The 18,451-nt window shown below is 37.5% G+C and overlaps 1 pseudogene; it reads left to right on the top strand.

The window, feature by feature from the left end:
* Positions 1–9,545: 9,545 nt before the first annotated feature.
* LOC120868914 lies at positions 9,546–11,702 on the top strand (annotated as a pseudogene).
* The last annotated feature ends 6,749 nt before the right edge of the window (positions 11,703–18,451 follow it).

Raw genomic sequence — 18,451 nt, 5'->3', positions numbered from 1 at the left:
TTGAACAAAGCTAGTGGAGGTGATGGAATTCCAGTTGAGTTGTTTCAAATCCTAAAAGATGATGCTGTGAAAGTGCTGCACTCAATATGTCAACAAATTTGGAAATCTCAGCAGTGGCCACAGGACTGGAAAAGGTCAGTTTTCATTCCAATCCCAAAGAAAGACAATGCCAAAGAATGCTCAAACTACTGCACAATTACACTCATCTCACGTGCTAGTAAGGAGAAGACAATGGCACCCCACTCCAGTACTCTTGCCTGGAAAATCCCATGGATGGAGGAGCCTGGTGGGCTCCAGTCCGTGGGGTTGCTAAGAGTTAGGCACGACTGAGAGACTTCACTTTCACTTTCCACTTTCATGCATTGGAGAAGGAAATGGCAACCCACTCCAGTGTTCTTGCCTGGAGAATCCCAGGGACAGAGGAGCCTGGTAGGCTGCCATCTATGGGGTCGCACAGAGTCGGACACGACTGAAGTGACTTAGCAGCAGCAGCAGCACATGCTAGTAAAGTGATGCTCAAGATTCTCCAAGCCAGGCTTCAGCAATACATGAACCATGAACTTCCAGATTTTCAAGCTGGTTTTAGAAACGACAGAGGAACCAGAGATCAAATTGCCAACATCCCCTGGATAATTGAAAAAGGAAGAGAGTTCCAGAAAAACATCTATTTCTACTTTATTGACTATGCCAAAGCCTTTGACTGTGTGAATCACAATAAACTGTGGAAAATTCTGAAAGAGATGGGAATACAGACCACCTGACCTGCCTCTTGAGAAGCCTGTATGCAGGTCAGGAAGCAACAGTTAGAACTGGACATGGAACAACAGACTGGTTCCAAATAGGAAACAGAGTACATCAAGGCTGTATATTTTACTATTACATTTTTAAATTAAATTTTTATTTTTAAGTTCTTTATTACTCCTTTAATTTTCATTTTTATAACCTACTATTACGTAGCAAGAAAATGACCCCATTTTTAATGCAAATTTCATACATATATTTTTATAATTTTGTGATTTTGTTTAATATTGTATTTTTGAGAGTCTAACCTCTATTTTAGATTTTTATTCTTTGCTTTTTGGTATTTGTTATCAATTTTGTACCTTTAAGAATCCAATCTTCAGTACCCATTTTTACTTAGAAGTGTGATTACTGGCTTCATTGCTTTTTCCCCCTTTTGACTTTCCTTTTTCTCCCCCAGGTCACGTCTGTCTCCTCCCTCCCCCTCTCTTCTCTTCTTAACTCTGTGAATCTCTCTGGGTGTTCCGGGCTATGGAGAACACTTATGGAACTGATTACTGGCCAGATTTGTCTCTCTCCTTTTGACTCCTGATCTTCTCCTCCTGGTCACTTCTATCTTCCTCTTCCCTCTTCTCATCTCTGTGTAATTCCATGAACCTTTCTGACTGTTCCAGACTGTGGAGAGCACATAGAGAATTGATTACTGGCTAGATTGCTCTCTCTCCTTTTGATTCCCCTCTTCTCCTCTTGGTACCTCTATCGCTCCCTGCCATCTTCTCTTCTCCATGTAACTCTGTGAACCTCTCTTGGTGTCCCTCACTGTGGAGAATCTTTTCATCATTAACCTAGATGCTTTATCATCAATGCTGTATGGATGGAGAAGTCTTCAGGCTACTGTAAGAATAAGACGGAAAGCCAGAGGCAGGAGGCTTAAATCCAAATCTTGAGAACACTAGAAAACTCCTGACTCCACGGAATATTAGTAAACAAGAGCTCATCCAAAAGCCTCCATACCTACACTGAAATAAAGCTCAACCCAAGAGCCAACAAGTTTCAAAGCAAGGCATACCAAGCTAATTCTCCAAAAACCCAGGAATATAACCCTGAGCATTAAAATACAGGCAGCCAAAAGTCACACCAAACCCACAGACACCTCAAAACTCACTACTGGACATTTCATTACACTCCAGAGAGAAGAGATCCAGCTCCACCCACCAGAACACTGACACAAGCTTCCCTAACCAGGAAACCTTGACAAGCCACTTGTCTAATGCCACCCACAGGGAGGAACCCTCACAATAAAGAGCAACAACAAACTTCCAGCATACAGAAAGGCCACCCTAAACACAGAAATCTAAACAAGATGAAAAGAGAAATATCCAGTAGGTAAAGGAACATGATAAATGCAAACCAAACCAAATAAAAGAGGAGGAGATAGGGAGTCTACCTGAAAAATAATTCAGAATAATGATAGTAAAAATGATCCAAAATCTTGAAAACAAAATGGAGTTACAGATAAACAGCCTGGAGACAAGGATTGAGAAGATGCAAGAAATGTTTAACAAGGACCTAGAAGAAAAAAAAAAAAGAGTCAATCAACAATTAATAATGCAATGCAATGCAATGCTGCTAAGTCGCTTCAGTTGTGTCCGACTCTGTGCGACCCCATAGATGGCAGCCCACCAGGCTCTACCATTCCTGGGATTCTCCAGGCAAGAACACTGGAGTGAGTTGCCATTTCCTTCTCTAACGCATGAGAGTGAAAAGTAAAAGTGAAGTCGTTCAGTCGTGCCCAACTCTTAGCAACCCCATGGACTGCAGCCTACCAGGCTCCTCTGTCCATGGGATTTTCCAGGCAAGAGTACTGGAGTGGGTTGCCATTGCCTTCTCTGAATAATGTAATAACTGAGATAAAAAAACACTCTGGAGGGAACCAACATTAGAATAACTGAGGCAGAAGATAGGATAAGTGAGGTGGAAGATAGAATGGTGGAAATAAATGAAGCAGAGAGGAAAGAAGAAAAAAAAGAAATAGAAGAAATGGGGACAGTCTCAGAGACCTCTGGGACAATGTTAAACACCCCAACATTCGAATCATAAGAGTCCCAGAAGAAGAAGACTAAAAGAAAGACCATGAGAAAATACTTGAGGAGATAATAGTTGAAAAATTCCCTAAAATGGGGAAGGAAATAGCCACCCAAGTCCAAGAAATTCCAAAAATCCCAAACAGGATAAATCCAAGATGAAACACCTCAAGGCACATATTAATCAAATTAACTAAGATCAAACACAAAGAAAAAATATTAAAAGCAGCAAGGGAAAAAAAAACAACACACAAGGGGATTCCCACAAGGATAACAGTTGATCTTTCAATAGAATCTCTCCAGGCCAGAAGGGAATAACAGGACATAATTAAAGTGATGAAAGAGAAAAAGCTACAACCCAGATTACTGTACCCAGCAAGGAGCTCATTCAAAATGAAGGAGAAATCAAAAACTTTACAGAAAAGCAAAAGCTGAGAGAATTCAGCACCACCACACCAGCTGTTCCACAAATGTTAAAAGGATCTTCTCTAGACAGGAAACACAGAAAAAGTGTATAAAATCAAACTCAAAACAACAAAGTAAATGGCAATGGGATCATACTTATCAATAATTATCTTAAATGTAAATGGGTTGAATGCCCCACCCAAAAGACAAAGAGTGGTTGATACAAAACAAGATACAAAAACAAGACCCCTTTATATGCTGTCTACAAGAGACACACCTCAAAACAAGGGACACATACAGACTGAAAGTGAAGGGCTGGAAAAAGAGATTTCATGCAAATAGAGACCAAAAGAAAGCAGGAGCAGCAATTCTTTTATCATATAAAATAGACTTTGAAATAAAGGCCTTGAAAAGAGACAAAGAAAGATACTACATAATGATCAAAGGATCAATCCAAGAAGAAGATATAACAATTATAAATATACATGCATTCACAATAGGAGCACCTCAATATGTAAGGCAAATGCTAACAAGTATGAAAGGGGAAATTAACAGTAACACAATAATAGTGGGAGACTTTAATATCCCACTCACACCTATGGATAGATCAACTAAACAGAAAATTAGCAAGGAAACACAAACTTTAAATGATACAATGGACCAATTAGACCAATTAGACCTAATTGACCAATTAGACCTCTATAGGACATTTCACCCCAAAACAATGAATTTCACCTTTTTCTCAAGTGCACATGGAACCTTCTTCAGGATAGATCACATCCTGGGCCATAAATCTAGCCTTGGTAAATTAAAAAAAAAAAAATTGAAATCATTCCAAGCATCTTTTCTGATCACAATGCGATAAGATTAGATGTCAACTACAGGAAAAATAAATATTAAAAATAAAACCATATGGAGGTTAAACAATATACTTCTGAATAACCAAGGAATCACAGAAGAAATCAAAAAAGAAATCAAAATATGAATAGAAACGAATGAAAATGAAAACATAACAACCCAAAACCTATGGGATTCAGTGAAAGCAGTGCTAAGGGCAAAGTTCACAGCAATACAAGCTTACCTCAAGAAACAAGAGAAAAGTCAAATAAATAACCTAACTCTACACCTAAAGGAACTAGAAAAGAAGAAATGAAGAACCCCAGGGTTAGTAGCAGGAAAGAAATCATAAAAATTAGGGCAGAAATAAATGCAAAAAAACAAAGGAGATCATAGCAAAAGTTAACAAAGCTAAAAGCTGGTTCTTTGAGAAGATAAATAAAATAGACAAACCATTAGCCAGACTCATCAAGAAAAAAAGGGAGAAGGATAAAATCAACAAAATTAGAAATCAAAATGGAGAAATCACAACAGACAACACAGAAATACAATGGATCATGAGACTACTATCAACAACTATATGCCAATAAAATGGACAACTTGGAAGAAATGGACAAATTCTTAGAAAAGTATAGCTTTCCAAAACTGAACCAGGAAGAAATAGAAAATCTTAACAGATCCATCACAAGCATGGAAATCAAAGCTATAATCAGAAATCTTGCACAAACAAAAGTGCAGGACCAGATGGCTTCACAGCTGAATTCCACCAAAAATTTAGAGAAGAGCTAACACCTATCCTACTTAAACTCTTCCAGAAAATTTCAGAAGAAGGTAAACTTCCAAATTCATTCTATGAGGCCACCATCACCCTACTATCAAAACCTGAAAAAGATGCCACAAAAAGTAAAAACTACAGGCCAATATCACTGATGAACATAGATGCAAAAAACCTTAACCAAATTCTAGGAAACAGAATCCAACAACATATTAAAAAGATCATACATCATGAGCAAGTGGGCTTTCTCCCAGGGATGCAAGGATTCTTTAATATTCACAAATCAATCAATGTGATACACTACATTAACAAATTGAAAGATAAAAACCATATGATTATCTCAACAGATGCAGAAAAAAGCCTTTGACAAAATTCAACATCCATTTATGATTAAAAAAAAAAAAAAAAACAACCCTCCAGAAAACAGTCATAGATGGAACATACCTCAAATAATAAAAGCCATATATGATAAACCCACAGAAAACATTATCCTCAATGGTGAAAAATTGAAAGTATTTCCCCTAAAGTCAGGAACAAGACAAGGGTGCTCATTCTCACCACTGCTATTCAACATAGATTTGGAAGTTTAAGCCAAAGCAATCAGAGAAAAAAAAAAAGAAATAAAAGGAATCTAGATTGGCTTAAAGCTCAACATTCAGAAAACGAAGATCATGGCATCCAGTCCCATCACTTCATGGGAAATAGATGGGGAAACAGTGGAAACAGTGTCAGACTTTATTTTTGGGGGCTCCAAAATCACTGCAGATGGTGATTGCAGCCATGAAATTAAAAGATGCTTACTCCTTGGAAGAAAAGTTATGACCAACTTAGACAGTATATTCAAAAGCAAAGACATTACTTTGCTGACTAAGGTCCATCTAGTCAAGGCTATGGTTTTTCCAGTAGTCATGTATGGATGTGAGAGTTGAACTGTGAAGAAGGCCAAGCGCCAAAGAATTGATGCTTTTGAACTGTGGTGTTGGAGAAGACTCTTGAGAGTCCCTTGGACTGCAAGGAGATCCAACCAGTCCATTCTGAAGGAGATCAACCCTGGGATTTCTTTGGAAGGAATGATGCTAAAGCTGAAACTCTAGTACTTTGGCCACCTCATGAGAAGAGTTGACTCATTGGAAAAGACTCTGATGGTGGGAGGGATTGGGGGCAGGAGGAGAAGGGGACGACCGAGGATGAGATGGCTGGATGACATTACGGACTCGATGGACGTGAGTTTGAGTGAACTCTGGGAGATGGTGATGGACAGGGAGGCCTGGCGTGCTGCGATTCATGGGGTCACAAAGAGTCAGACACGACTGAGTGACTGAACTGAACTGAGATTGGAAAAGAAGAAGTAAAACTTTCACTGTTTGTAGATGACATGATTCTCTATGTAGAAAACCCTAAAGACTCCATCAGAAAATTACCAGAGCTAATCAATGAATATAGTACAGTTGCAGGATACAAAATTAACACACAGAAATCCCTTGCATTCCTATATTCTAACAAAGTAAAAACAGAAAGAGAAGTTAAGGAAACAATTCCATTCACCGTTGCAATGAAAAGAATAAAATATTTAGGAATATATCTACCTAAAGAAACAAAAGACCTATATATAGAAAACTATAAAACACTGATGAAAGAAATCAAAGATGATGCAAATAGATGGAGAAATATACCATGTTCATGGATGAGAAGAATCAATACAGTGAAAATGAGTATACTACCCAAAGCAATCCATAGATTCAATGCAATCCCTATCAAGTTACCAACGGTATTTTTCAGAGAACTAGAACAAATAATTTCACAGTTCAGTCGCTCAGTCTTGTCTGACTCTTTCCAACCCCATGAATCGCATCACGCCAGGCTTTCCTGTTCATCACCAACTCCCGGAGTTCACTCAGACTCATGTCCATCGAGTCAGTGATGCCATCCAGCCATCTCATCCTCTGTCGTCCCGTTTTCCTCCTGCCCCCAATCCCTCCCAGCATCAGAGTCTTTTCCAATGAGTCAACTCTTTGAATGAGGTGGCCAAAGTACTGGAGTTTCAGCTTTAGCATCAGTCCTTCCGAAGAACACCCAGGGCTGACCTCCTTTAGAATGGACTGGTTGGATCTCCTTGCAGTCCAAGGGACTCTCAAGAGTCTTCTCCAACACCACAGTTCAAAAGCATCAATTATTCTCAGCTTTCTTCACAGTCCAACTCTCACATCCATACATGACCACTGGAAAAACCATAGCCTTGACTAGATGAAAACTAGCCTTTTTTGGCAAAATAATGTCTCTGCTTTTCAATATGCTGTCTAGGTTGGTCATAACTTTTCTTCCAAGGAGTAAGCATCTTTTAATTTCATGGCTGCAGTCACCATCTGCAGTGATCTTGGAGCCCCCCAAAATAAAGTCTGACACGGTTTCCATTGTTTCCCCATCTATTTCCCATGAAGTGATGGGACCAGATGCTATGATCTTAGTTTTCTGAATGTTGAGCTTTAAGCCAACTTTTTCACTCTCCTCTTTCACTTTCATCAAGAGGCTTTTTAGTTCCTCTTCACTTTCTTCCATAATTGTGGTGTCATCTGCATATCTGAAGTTATTGACATTTCTCCTGGCAATCTTGATTCCAGCTTGTGCTTGTTCCAGCCGAGCATTCCAAATAGGAAAAGGAGTACGTTAATGCTGTATATTGTCACCCTGCTTATTTAACTTATATGCAGAGTACATCATGAGAAGTGCCAACCTGGTCAGAATGGCTGCTATCAAAAAATCTACAAACAATAAATGCTGAAGAGGGTGTGGAGAAAAGGGAACCCTCTTACACTGTTGGTGGGAATGCCAACTAGTTCAGCCACTATGGAGAACAGTTTGAAAGTCAAATCACTCAGTCGTGTTCGACTCTGTGATCCCATGGACTGTAGCCTACCAGGCTCCTCTGTCCATGGAATTTTCCAGGCAAGACTACTGGAGTGGGTTGCCATTTCCTTCTCCAGGGGATTTTCCTGATCCAGGGATTGAACCCGGGTCTCCCGCATTACAGACAGACGCTTTACCATCTGAGCCACCAGGGAAGCCCAGAACAGTGTGGAGATTCTTTAAAAAACTGGAAATAGAACTGCCATACAACCCAGCAGTCCCACTGCTGGGCATACACACTGAGGAAACCAGAAGTGAAAGAGACACGTGTACCCAAATGTTCATTGCAGCACTGTTAGCCAGGACATGGAAGCAACCTAGATGTCCACCGGCAGATGAATGGATAAGAAAGCTGTGGTACATATACACAGTGGAATATTACTCAGATATTAAAAAGAATGCATTTGAATCAGTTCTAATGTGGTGGATGAAACTGGAGCCTATTATACAGAGTGAAATAAGTCAGAAAGAAAAACACTAATACAGTATACTAATGCATATATATGGAATTTAGAAAGATGGTAATGATGACTCTATATGTGAGACAGCAAAAGAGATACAGATGTAAAGAACAATCTTTTGGACTCTGTGAGAGAAGGTGAGGGTGGGATGATTTGAGAGAATAGCATTGAAACATGTATATTATCATATGTGAAATAGATTGCCAGTCCAGTTTTGATGCATGAGACAGGGTGCTCAGGCCTGGTGCACTGGGATGACCCTGAGGGATGGGATGGGGAGGGAGGTGGGAGTGGGGTTCAGGATGCGAAACACATGTACACCCATGGCTGATTCATGTCAATGTATGGTAAAAACCACTACAATATTGTAATTAGCCTCCAATTAAAATAAATTAATTAATTTAAAAAAGAACATCAAACAAAAAAAAGAGAAGAGATGGAGAAATTAGAAAACAAATGAAATGGGAGTGCTGAATATGAGAGGAAAGAGTGAAACAATTCTTCTTTTATTAAATTGCTGTCTCCATACCTTTTACCATTAAAATCAATCTTTTTTTGAAGATTCTTTCCATAAAGAGCTGCTCCTGGGCCTGAAGTTTCAGAGACTTTAGCATAAAGTGAGGAGAAGGAAGAAGCAAGTGAGGGAAGGAGGGGCTGGAGAAATGACCCATGCTTAGAGCCTTTTTCCTACTGAGAACCAGCCTTTTTCCTTCTGCATGGAATCCAAAGGCCAGTTCAGCCACAGCTTGGTTTGGTGAGTGTTGGAGATTCAGTTCAGCTGGTGGCATTGAAGTAGGAGAAATCAACAAGATGGTAGGTCCCTGATTCCATGAAGTTCAGCTCTTCACTATAGAACTGCTTGCTAATAACTGGAAAATCCTAGGGTCATAATCCAGTCCCCCAACAGAAATTAAGTAGAATGTCAGATCCACATCAGGCAGGGCATTTGGCAAAATTTCTTTCTAGTGATTCCAAGTTGGATTTTTGTCTTTTACCTGTGGTGGATTCATGTTGATGTGTGGCAAAACCAATACAATATTGTAAAGTAATTAACCTTCAATTAAAATAAATAAACATATTAAAAAAATAAAGTATGTGAAGATTTGTCTGGTACTTAGTAAAACCTATTTAAGTTTTCAATATATGTTTGTTGAATAAATTAATGACACTATATAAATTTTCAGTACATGCTCGTTGTTCCAGTGGGGAGAGAAGGAGGAAGCAGGGAGCGGGGGGTTTGGAGGAACCCACCGCGGCTTCTGCCACCGCCGCCACCACTATCTCTGTGCCCGTGGCGTGGGAAAGGAGGTGTGAATCCCGGGCGCAAGCCGGCGGCGGCACCGTCCCGGGAAGGTCGGCGGTGGGAAGGCGATGGCGGATATAGATAAACTCAACATCGACAGCATCATCCAACGGCTGCTGAAAGTGAGAGGGTCCAAGCCTGGTAAGAATGTCCAGCTACAGGAGAATGAAATCAGAGGACTGTGCTTCAAGTCCGGAGAGATCTTTCTCAGTCAGCCTATCCTGCTAGAACTTGAAGCACCACTCCAGATATGTGGTGATATCCATGGGCAATACTGTGATTTGCTTCGACTTTTTGAGTATAGTGGTTTCCCGCCAGAAAGCAATTACCTGTTTCTTGGGGACTATGTGGACAGGGGAAAACAATCACTGGAGACTATCTGCCTCTTGTTGGCTTACAAAATCAAGTATCCCCAGAATTTTTTTCTTATCAGAGGTTAGAAACCACGAATGTGCCAGCATCAATAGAATTTATGGATTTTATGATGAATATAAAAGAAGATATAAGATTAAACTATGGAAAACTTTCACAGACTGCTTTAACTGTTTACTGATAGCAGCCATCGTGGATGAGAAAATATTCTGCTGTCATGGAGGTTTATCACCAGATCTTCAACCTATGGAGCAGATTCGGCGAATTATGTGACCAACTGATGTACCAGATCAAGGTCTTCTTTGTGATCTTTTGTGGTCTGACCCCGATAAAGATGTCTTAGGTTGGGGTGAAAATGACAGTGGAGTGTCCTTCACATTTGGTGAAGAAGTGGTTGCAAAATTTCTCCATAAGCATGATTTGGATCTTATATGTAGAGCCCATCAGGTGGTTGAAGATGGATATAAATTTTTTGCAAAGAGGCAGTTGGTCACTCTGTTTTCTGCGCCCAATTATTGTGGAGAGTTTGACAATGCAGGTGCCATGATGAGTGTGGACGCAACACTAATGTGTTCTTTTCAGATTTTAAAGCCTGCAGAGAAAAAGAAGCCGAATGCCACAAGACCAGTCATACCTCCAAGGGGTATGATCACAAAGCAAGCAAAGAAATAGATGTCATTTTGATACTGCCTAACTGGGACTTGTAACATATAGTACATAACCTTCATTTTTAAAACTGTAATGTGCATTGGTCAGCTTGCTCAAATAGTATTTGTGGGGCTCCCCTTTCCATTTTTGACTTAATGAATGGTATTTGCTGGTTATAACAGCAAATGAAAGATTCTCCACTCCCAAGGAAAAATGTTTTGTTTAGTTCCCTGTTTCTTTTACAAACAACATTAATGGTGTTAAAGCTATACACTCAGGACAGTGTCCCCTGTCTAAGGGGTGAGTGTACAACTGATCTTTTTAAAATTCAGTACAGCCCATAAATAATCTAAATGCTCATTTTCTTTAGGATATAAAGAGAGCCCTAGGGTGCTCAATCTGTCCATGTTATTGTCATAAAATGCATACTGTTGGATACAAACCATTGTGAACTTTTTTGTTTCAAAGGGATTGCTTTTTTTTTTTTCATTGTCTTATGTACAAACTAGTTTTTATAGCTATCAACATTAGAAGTAGCTTTCAACTTTGCCAGCATCACTGGTATGTATATTTAATTAAAGCACAATTTCCCCTACGGTATACTTAAAATGACGATTAAAGCCATTATTTTAAATGTTTGTGACTTTTTTCCTAAAGCCAAAGTTTCTGTTGAAATATATATTGACACTCCCCTAAGTAAGTACAAGGTGGCATGGTTGTGTACACCTGTCACCTTTATGGGGATTCAAAAACAGGTTTTTGAGTTTGAATAGCAGTTAGTAACATAGTGCTGTTTAAGCTATTAATAATTAAAGTTAATTACATTTTGTATGATTTCCATATAGTCTGTTCATTAAGTAATCTTTTTACAGTTACATCAGGCCTGAACCCATCCATTCAGAAAGCTTCAAATTATAGAAACAGTACTGTTCTATACTAGTGACCAATTATGCATTCTTTGGCCTACATTCTTTATTCTGTGATGAAGTTGAGGCTTATAAGTCAAAACAAAGGAACTAACTTACTATCCACCAGTTTATATAGAACTCACAGTATATGACTTTTTTAAACTAAGATCTGTTAAAATAAATCTGTTTCAACAGATGACCGTGTACAATACCATGTGGTAAAAATTAATTCAGACTTATTAAATGATGAACTTGTTAAAAAAATAAATAAATAAATAAATTGTCAGTACACATTTTTAAAATAAAGAAGCAAATCAATACATTTTTGAATTATTGGAGAACTGTATAAATTGATTTTTTTTCTGATTTAAAGCACCCATTTGGAATAAAGCTCTCTTCTGTTTTTTGACAGCTTTATGTTTGCCCATCTCTCAATTTCCTATTATTTCTGACCTTGAAAGTATATTCTCTGTGGAATAGAGGCTCTAAAATAAGTGGGAAGGTAACTTTTGTCTGAGACGTGGACTAATGCAAAAAATCTTACTAATTTCTCACAGGCCAGTCTTATTTGGTTGTACTCAGGGTATAGAAACTTAATCTGCGACATCTTAAGACAAAGCAATCAAGGTAGAGAGAACCAGTGAGAATCACTTAGCTAACCTCAATAAGCATAAGACTAAGACAGTACTATAAGAAATAAAATTCACATACTTTGTTCATTATTCCTTTGCCAAAATAAATTCTCTAGACCAAATCTGGTTCACTAGAAATTTGCCCAAAGGCTTACAGAAGATACAAATTCTCTTTTTCAGCTTTTCTTTGTTTTCTTTCCCTAAGATATTTTATCTTTAATGTGTTTTGAATCTTATCTTTGAGTTACATAGAAAAATTTCCTGTTTCCAATTACATATTTTATAAAATGAATTAAGATCTTAAGTATCTAGTTTTATATTTCCAATAAGAAAGAAAATTAATTTATTAATAAGGTGTGATACTAACTTAGAAACCATTTTTGTAAAAAGTGAAAACTGATTTTGATTAATTCTTTTTAATTAATTTTGATTAATCTTTTAATATATTGGAAAGCTTGCACGGGAATTCTAGCTCAAAAAATAATTGCCTTATAACCTATCCTGATCAATCATGCATTACTTTATTTTAAAATATATTCCTCCTATCTCTTTAAGATAAATGCATGTGCTATATGATAACATATTACCTTAAATACCATACTATACTCTTCCCCCAAGATTATTATCTCCCCACAATATTTTCTGCCCATGAATGAGACAGTGCATTAAAAAAACTGCAAGCTGGGAGCATGGAGAGAAAGGCTTTGTAGCTCTAGATAAATTTTCAAATAACTTGGTTAAACAAATATCTGCTGCATGTTTGGTATAACATTCGGGAGAATAGTCATACTTTCTTGGACTTAATTGTGACCATAGCCTTTTGATATAAAATCTGGGCTTTAGTGCTTAAGGGATCTTAGCTTAGACCAGTATTTTCAGTCTATAGTCTATAATTTATACATCATTTTCCTTCACTCTGAAATTTGTAATAAAAATGATTGCAAACACATTTATTTTTGTAATAATTAATAAATGTTCATGTGAAAATATTTAGGAATTCAAAAAGAAAAGAAAATCACTTTCATCAATTATAATAATAATATTATAGTATATAATATTATTATTATAATAATATAACCCAGGCATAATATTATTGACATATGGATTCCAAGTCTTTCACTTTTATTCCAAGTCTTTAAAAAATATGTCTGATCATTAAAAGATAAAAATGCAAATTCATGTGTAAAAATAAAATAATAAAAAAGGTGATGAAATATTAAAATTATCTTTCCCTCTGCTCTCAATTCACCTCCTTACTTCTTGTTCTTAGTTTTCTCTGTGAAATCATATGCTTATTGATTTGTCTTCTCTAGATTATGTTTTAACTCTTTACTGTAAAATTGAAGCATTTATTCAATTTTTATCACATCAACTCCCACCTTTTTTTTTTTAATATTTTGACTTTTTTCATTCACATTTTATTCTTCTGATGAGACTGAAAAATTAGATTAAATTCTCTAAGGTTTTGAATCTGAAATTATTGAATTTTTTAAATCTTATTTTAGGGTTTTATTTTTTAATTATTGAGGATGATTGTTTAAGTGTTCATGAAAGTTAGGTTCTTATTTCTGCTACTTGGCCCCAATTAATAGAAAGTCTTGGAAAATCACTTATATTCTCTGGTTCTTAGGTTGTGTGCTTATGAAATATTAGGTGTAAATTAAAGGTTTTATAGCTTTAAAATTTTACTATCTGTGGTTATTGAGAAGAGAACAGCTCTTTTTCAGCCCATTCAATTGGAAGACAATTGATTCAGTCATGGAGACTGAAGGGTTATCTCTAACACCTAAGATTTATAACTTATTTTCTCTTTTTACTTTGACTATAAAAGGATGTAGATATATTTTACCTATATAACCTAATGATTGATGAAGAGTTTATTGGAGGCACACACTCTTAGGAAATATGTCACAAATAATGATATTTTCAGTGTTGTGCTAGAGACACTGGACTATGGAAAGCCAATTGTTTGTCCCTAAGTCTACATTCACTGTCACCATGTTAGTAGTTTGAAATCGGCCATTAGGAGTATTTATACTATGGAAATGAGTAAACAGTTACAAATTTGCTTTTTTTTCTTTCTTTTTTTTTTTTTTCTAGGAGCCCAGTGTGCAGAAAAGAATTAATTTAACAGGCCTGTGACTACTATCCTTAGAAAGACCTGCTTGCTAGGTTGGCCTTTGGTCAGTGTCTGGGAGGTTGGATTTAGGGAGACTTCTCGCCATTTCCTAACTGGTAAGAAACCTCACTTCCCTAAACTATTTGTGGAAATGATGTGGGTTATACAGAATGCCTGTTTTCCTTCTGAGAATCTGGAATTTTGGTATTCACTAGGCAGAAGACTACCTAGAATTCCAGAAAAACCTTGGAAAAGGTAATTATCTTCACAAATAGAAGGTATTTCACACGTGTTGTCCAAACTCAATATTGCAGGAATTAGGTGTCTCCTCTGTGACTATACTAGAGAGAAGGATCCTCAAGCTGGCTTCTGGTTTCTTCTGGACTTTGCCCCATGTACTATTTTCTTTTGCTGGTTTGCTGTGTACACTTTGCTATAATAAATCATAACTTGGAGTTCAGCTATGTGTTCACTCCTGGACTCATGAGTTTTCTTAGCAAATTGCCAAACTTGGAGGTCATCTTTCTTTTTTTTTGGTGGTGGCAAGTTTTTTTTTTTTCTGTTAGAACTCTTTATTAAATATGAGACACATGGCCAAACCAAAGCAAAGAAACTGTTAGTACAATATTGGTATGATATATGGAGGTGATCTTAAGACCTTCAACACAGCCAGTATATCCACACACCACTGGTCATATTAAGAAATCTTATTCAGCCAGTAACGTGAAGTGTTACCATATGAAATGTCCTGAGAAGAGTCTCATGATATACTGATAAGGGGAAACATAGAAAGGTGTAATTATGTTTGTGTGTGTGTGTTTAAAGTATAAAATTATCTGAACAATTATGTATGAAAACATTAATATGGTTACTTTTGGATGATGATACTGGGTAGACAGAATACAATATTGATACTTCCATCATACTTTGTAAAATAATAAATAAAATGAAATATTGAGATTTATAAGTGACTTATTTTCCAGTAATAATGAAATAAAATACAGGTTAGGCAAAATTATATTTCTGAATAGTACTATCAATAATGTACTATTTTAGAGTTCTATATCATAGAAACTGCAAATTTGAGTCAGACATAACAAAATGTGATAGATTAGGGAGGCTCTAGAGCTAATGATAATTGACTAATAACATTGCTAATGGACATTCTGGATGTAGGACCTTTGACTAGTTCTGCAATTTATCATGGTTTCCTGTTCCAAATGTCAAGGGGTCTTCAAGCCCTGCATTTAATTTTCCTACACAGGTAGTCAAATTTGTCTTCTCAGAGTCTGCTGGTTCAAATTTGTCAAGTCCACTGCATTTAGATTCTGGTTGTTAAGCGGTTTTTCTCTGATATAGATTTGTTAACAGAGATGGATAATTACAGGTCAGCTCAGTAACAGGATAACAGGTATTTGATTAATTGATATAGGCATATTGAAATTAAAAAGTAGAAGTATAGTATTTACCAAATTGAAGTTTAGATTAAACCTAATAGCACTGTTGAATTATCACCTAAGTTTTTCTAGATTTTCCTCAATTCACTGATAAATAATTCAGAAGGTATTATTTTCTACATTTACCTCAAATATTTGTTGGTAAAATCATCCCCACATTCTTCCTCTTGGCCCCCACCTGCAACCCCTCAAGGAGCTATTGCATTCTAGGTAAATATTAGGTCATTATAATTGCATTCAGGGATATTTGCACAGGAGACAGTTAAATCAGCTCCGTTACTATGTTCTATAAAACTGCATAATTACAGACCTTTCAAAGCTCATCTTATTAACTTGGGGCATGACTACTTCAAAGCAGACATGCTGCAGATCTGTTGAGTCAATATTCCCATGGTACTTTTAGCTTTCAGTTTGGGAAGGAAACAAACATACAGAGGCTCCTGGGTATGTGCTAAAGAAAGTATTAGTCATAACTAAAAATTTCACACAATCATCCAGGATTTTTAAATATCCAGGTGTTAGATGCCTTATTTTATAACATTTTGTGTAAACAACATATCCAGTGATTTTTCATATGCTAATTGAGTCAATTTATAAATACACTCTTGTCAGGTGCAGCAGAAGCCAATTAACTTTTAAAAATTTATTTATAATATGTATTGTATATATACACACATACATATTTTTCCAGTGTATTCACGTCTAGATCACAATATCCACACCTGATACTCAAAATGGTCCTAGTCTCTGACTCCTAGGTTTCTAGAAAACTCGATTCATTGGCAAAGATTTCTTTGGACATTGTAGAATAGAAGTTTAGGGATGTGAATAAGGTTAGACTTTAGCATGCTGCTGCTGCTGCTGCTAAGTCGCTTCAGTCGTGTCTGACTTTGTGCGACCCCATAGAGGGTAGCCCACCAGGCTCCCCCATCCCTGGGATTCTCCAAGCAAGAACACTAGAGTGGGTTGCCATTTCCTTTAATACCTGAAAGTAAAAAGTGAAAGTGAAGTCGCTCAGTCGTGTCTGACTCTTAGCGACCCCATGGACTGCAGCCTACCAGGCTCCTTTGTCCATGGGATTTTCCAGGCAAGAGTACTGGAGTGGGGTGCCATTGCCTTCTCCAGACTTTAGCATAGACTCAGGTAAACCTTAGGAAACATCTTCACTCCACATAGAAAACACCTGTTTCATTTTCAAATTCTTCTCATCCCCTGATTGTGACAGCTCAGGAAAAACCAGAGGTGTACTGTTGGCTCTTCTTTCCTGTTACCAGGTTGACCATATTTCTTCAAACTGACACATATTTCCTTTAGGAGTTTCAGTATGACAGTACTACCCTCTTTAGTTAAATAAGTCTTTTCCCATAGGGAATAAAATAGGTTGGTCATCCTCCCCACTTACCAAGGCCATGTCCACACCAGGACCATGCCATAGAACAGCCAATCCTTATCATTGCCACATTCTTGTTCCTACTGCTGTCCTTTTCCTCCTTTCACTGAAGAATGATTGCACTGTCTCCTCCATCTAAACTGCTGCCATCATCCTCTTGGACTTCAACATCTTGATGTACAGCTTATTCAACCACCTGATCCCAATGCATGAGCTCATGTTCAGGGACTCTTTTGCTGAAATAGTTATTTTCATTTTATGTTCAAAGAATTTGTCAATAAAAGAAATCACACATTGCAAATAAAACTTTCAATTGAAAATAGATGATTAATTAATCTAATTTTAAATACATTTAGAAAATAAATAGAAGCAGTAGAGAGAGGTAACAGCATATTGTTGTTGTTTAGTCACCCAGTCATGTCCGACTCTTTGTGACCCCATGAACTGTAGCATGCCAGGCCTCCCTGTCCCTTACAATTTCCCAGAGTTTGCCCAAGTTCATGTTCACTGTATCAGTGATGCCATCAAGCTATCTCATCCTGTGATGCCCTCTTCTCCTTCTTCCCTCAATCTTTCCCAGCATCAGGGACTTTCTAATGAGTCAGCTGTTCGCATCGGATGACCAAAATACTGGAGTTTCAGCTTCAGAATCAATACTTCCAACAAGTCTTCAGGGTTTATTTCCCTTAATATTGACTGGTTTGATCTCCTTGATGTCCAAGGGATCTCAGGGGTCTTCTCCAGCACCACAGTTTGAAGGCATCAATTCTTCCATGCTCTGCCTTCTTCATTGTCCAGCTCTCACAACCATACATGACCACTGGGAAGACTGTAGCCTTGACTATATTGACCTTTGTCAGTGCAGTAATGTCTGCTTTTTAACATGCTGTCTAGGTTTGACATAGCTTTCCTGCCAAGAGGCAGTTGTTTTCTGATTTCATGGAAACAGTCACCATCTGCAGTGATTTTATAGTCCAAGAAGAGGAAATCTGTCACTACTTCCACATTTTCCCCCTCTATTTGCCATGAAATAATGGGACCAGATGCCATTATCTTAGTTTATTATTTAGTCTTAAGCCAGTTCTTTCACTCTTCTCCTTCACCTTCATCAAGAAGCTCTTTAGTTCCTCTTTGCTTTCTGCCATGAGTGATATCATCGGTATATCTGAGGTTGTTGATGTTGAAACATGAACAGCATATACATCCTAAATAAGGCTGATGATCTACATCCAGACTTGAACAGTGCTAGGAAGTCCTACAATCTGGAGTTCCAATTAGGAAACAGTCCCTGCAGTGTGTCCACCCCATACATGAGACCTCGAATTGCAGTTTTGGGGACTCCCGCTTATAATCCCAGGCCACACAGTGATATCATCATCAATTTGTGTACAAAAACGCAGCTCTGGATTTTTTTT

This window comes from Oryx dammah, unplaced genomic scaffold (genome assembly GCF_014754425.2).
Source record: "Oryx dammah isolate SB20612 unplaced genomic scaffold, SCBI_Odam_1.1 HiC_scaffold_10, whole genome shotgun sequence".
Taxonomy (NCBI): Eukaryota; Metazoa; Chordata; class Mammalia; order Artiodactyla; family Bovidae; genus Oryx; species Oryx dammah.
Note: the sequence above shows the minus strand (reverse complement) of the source record. Positions and strands in the feature narration are given on the sequence as shown.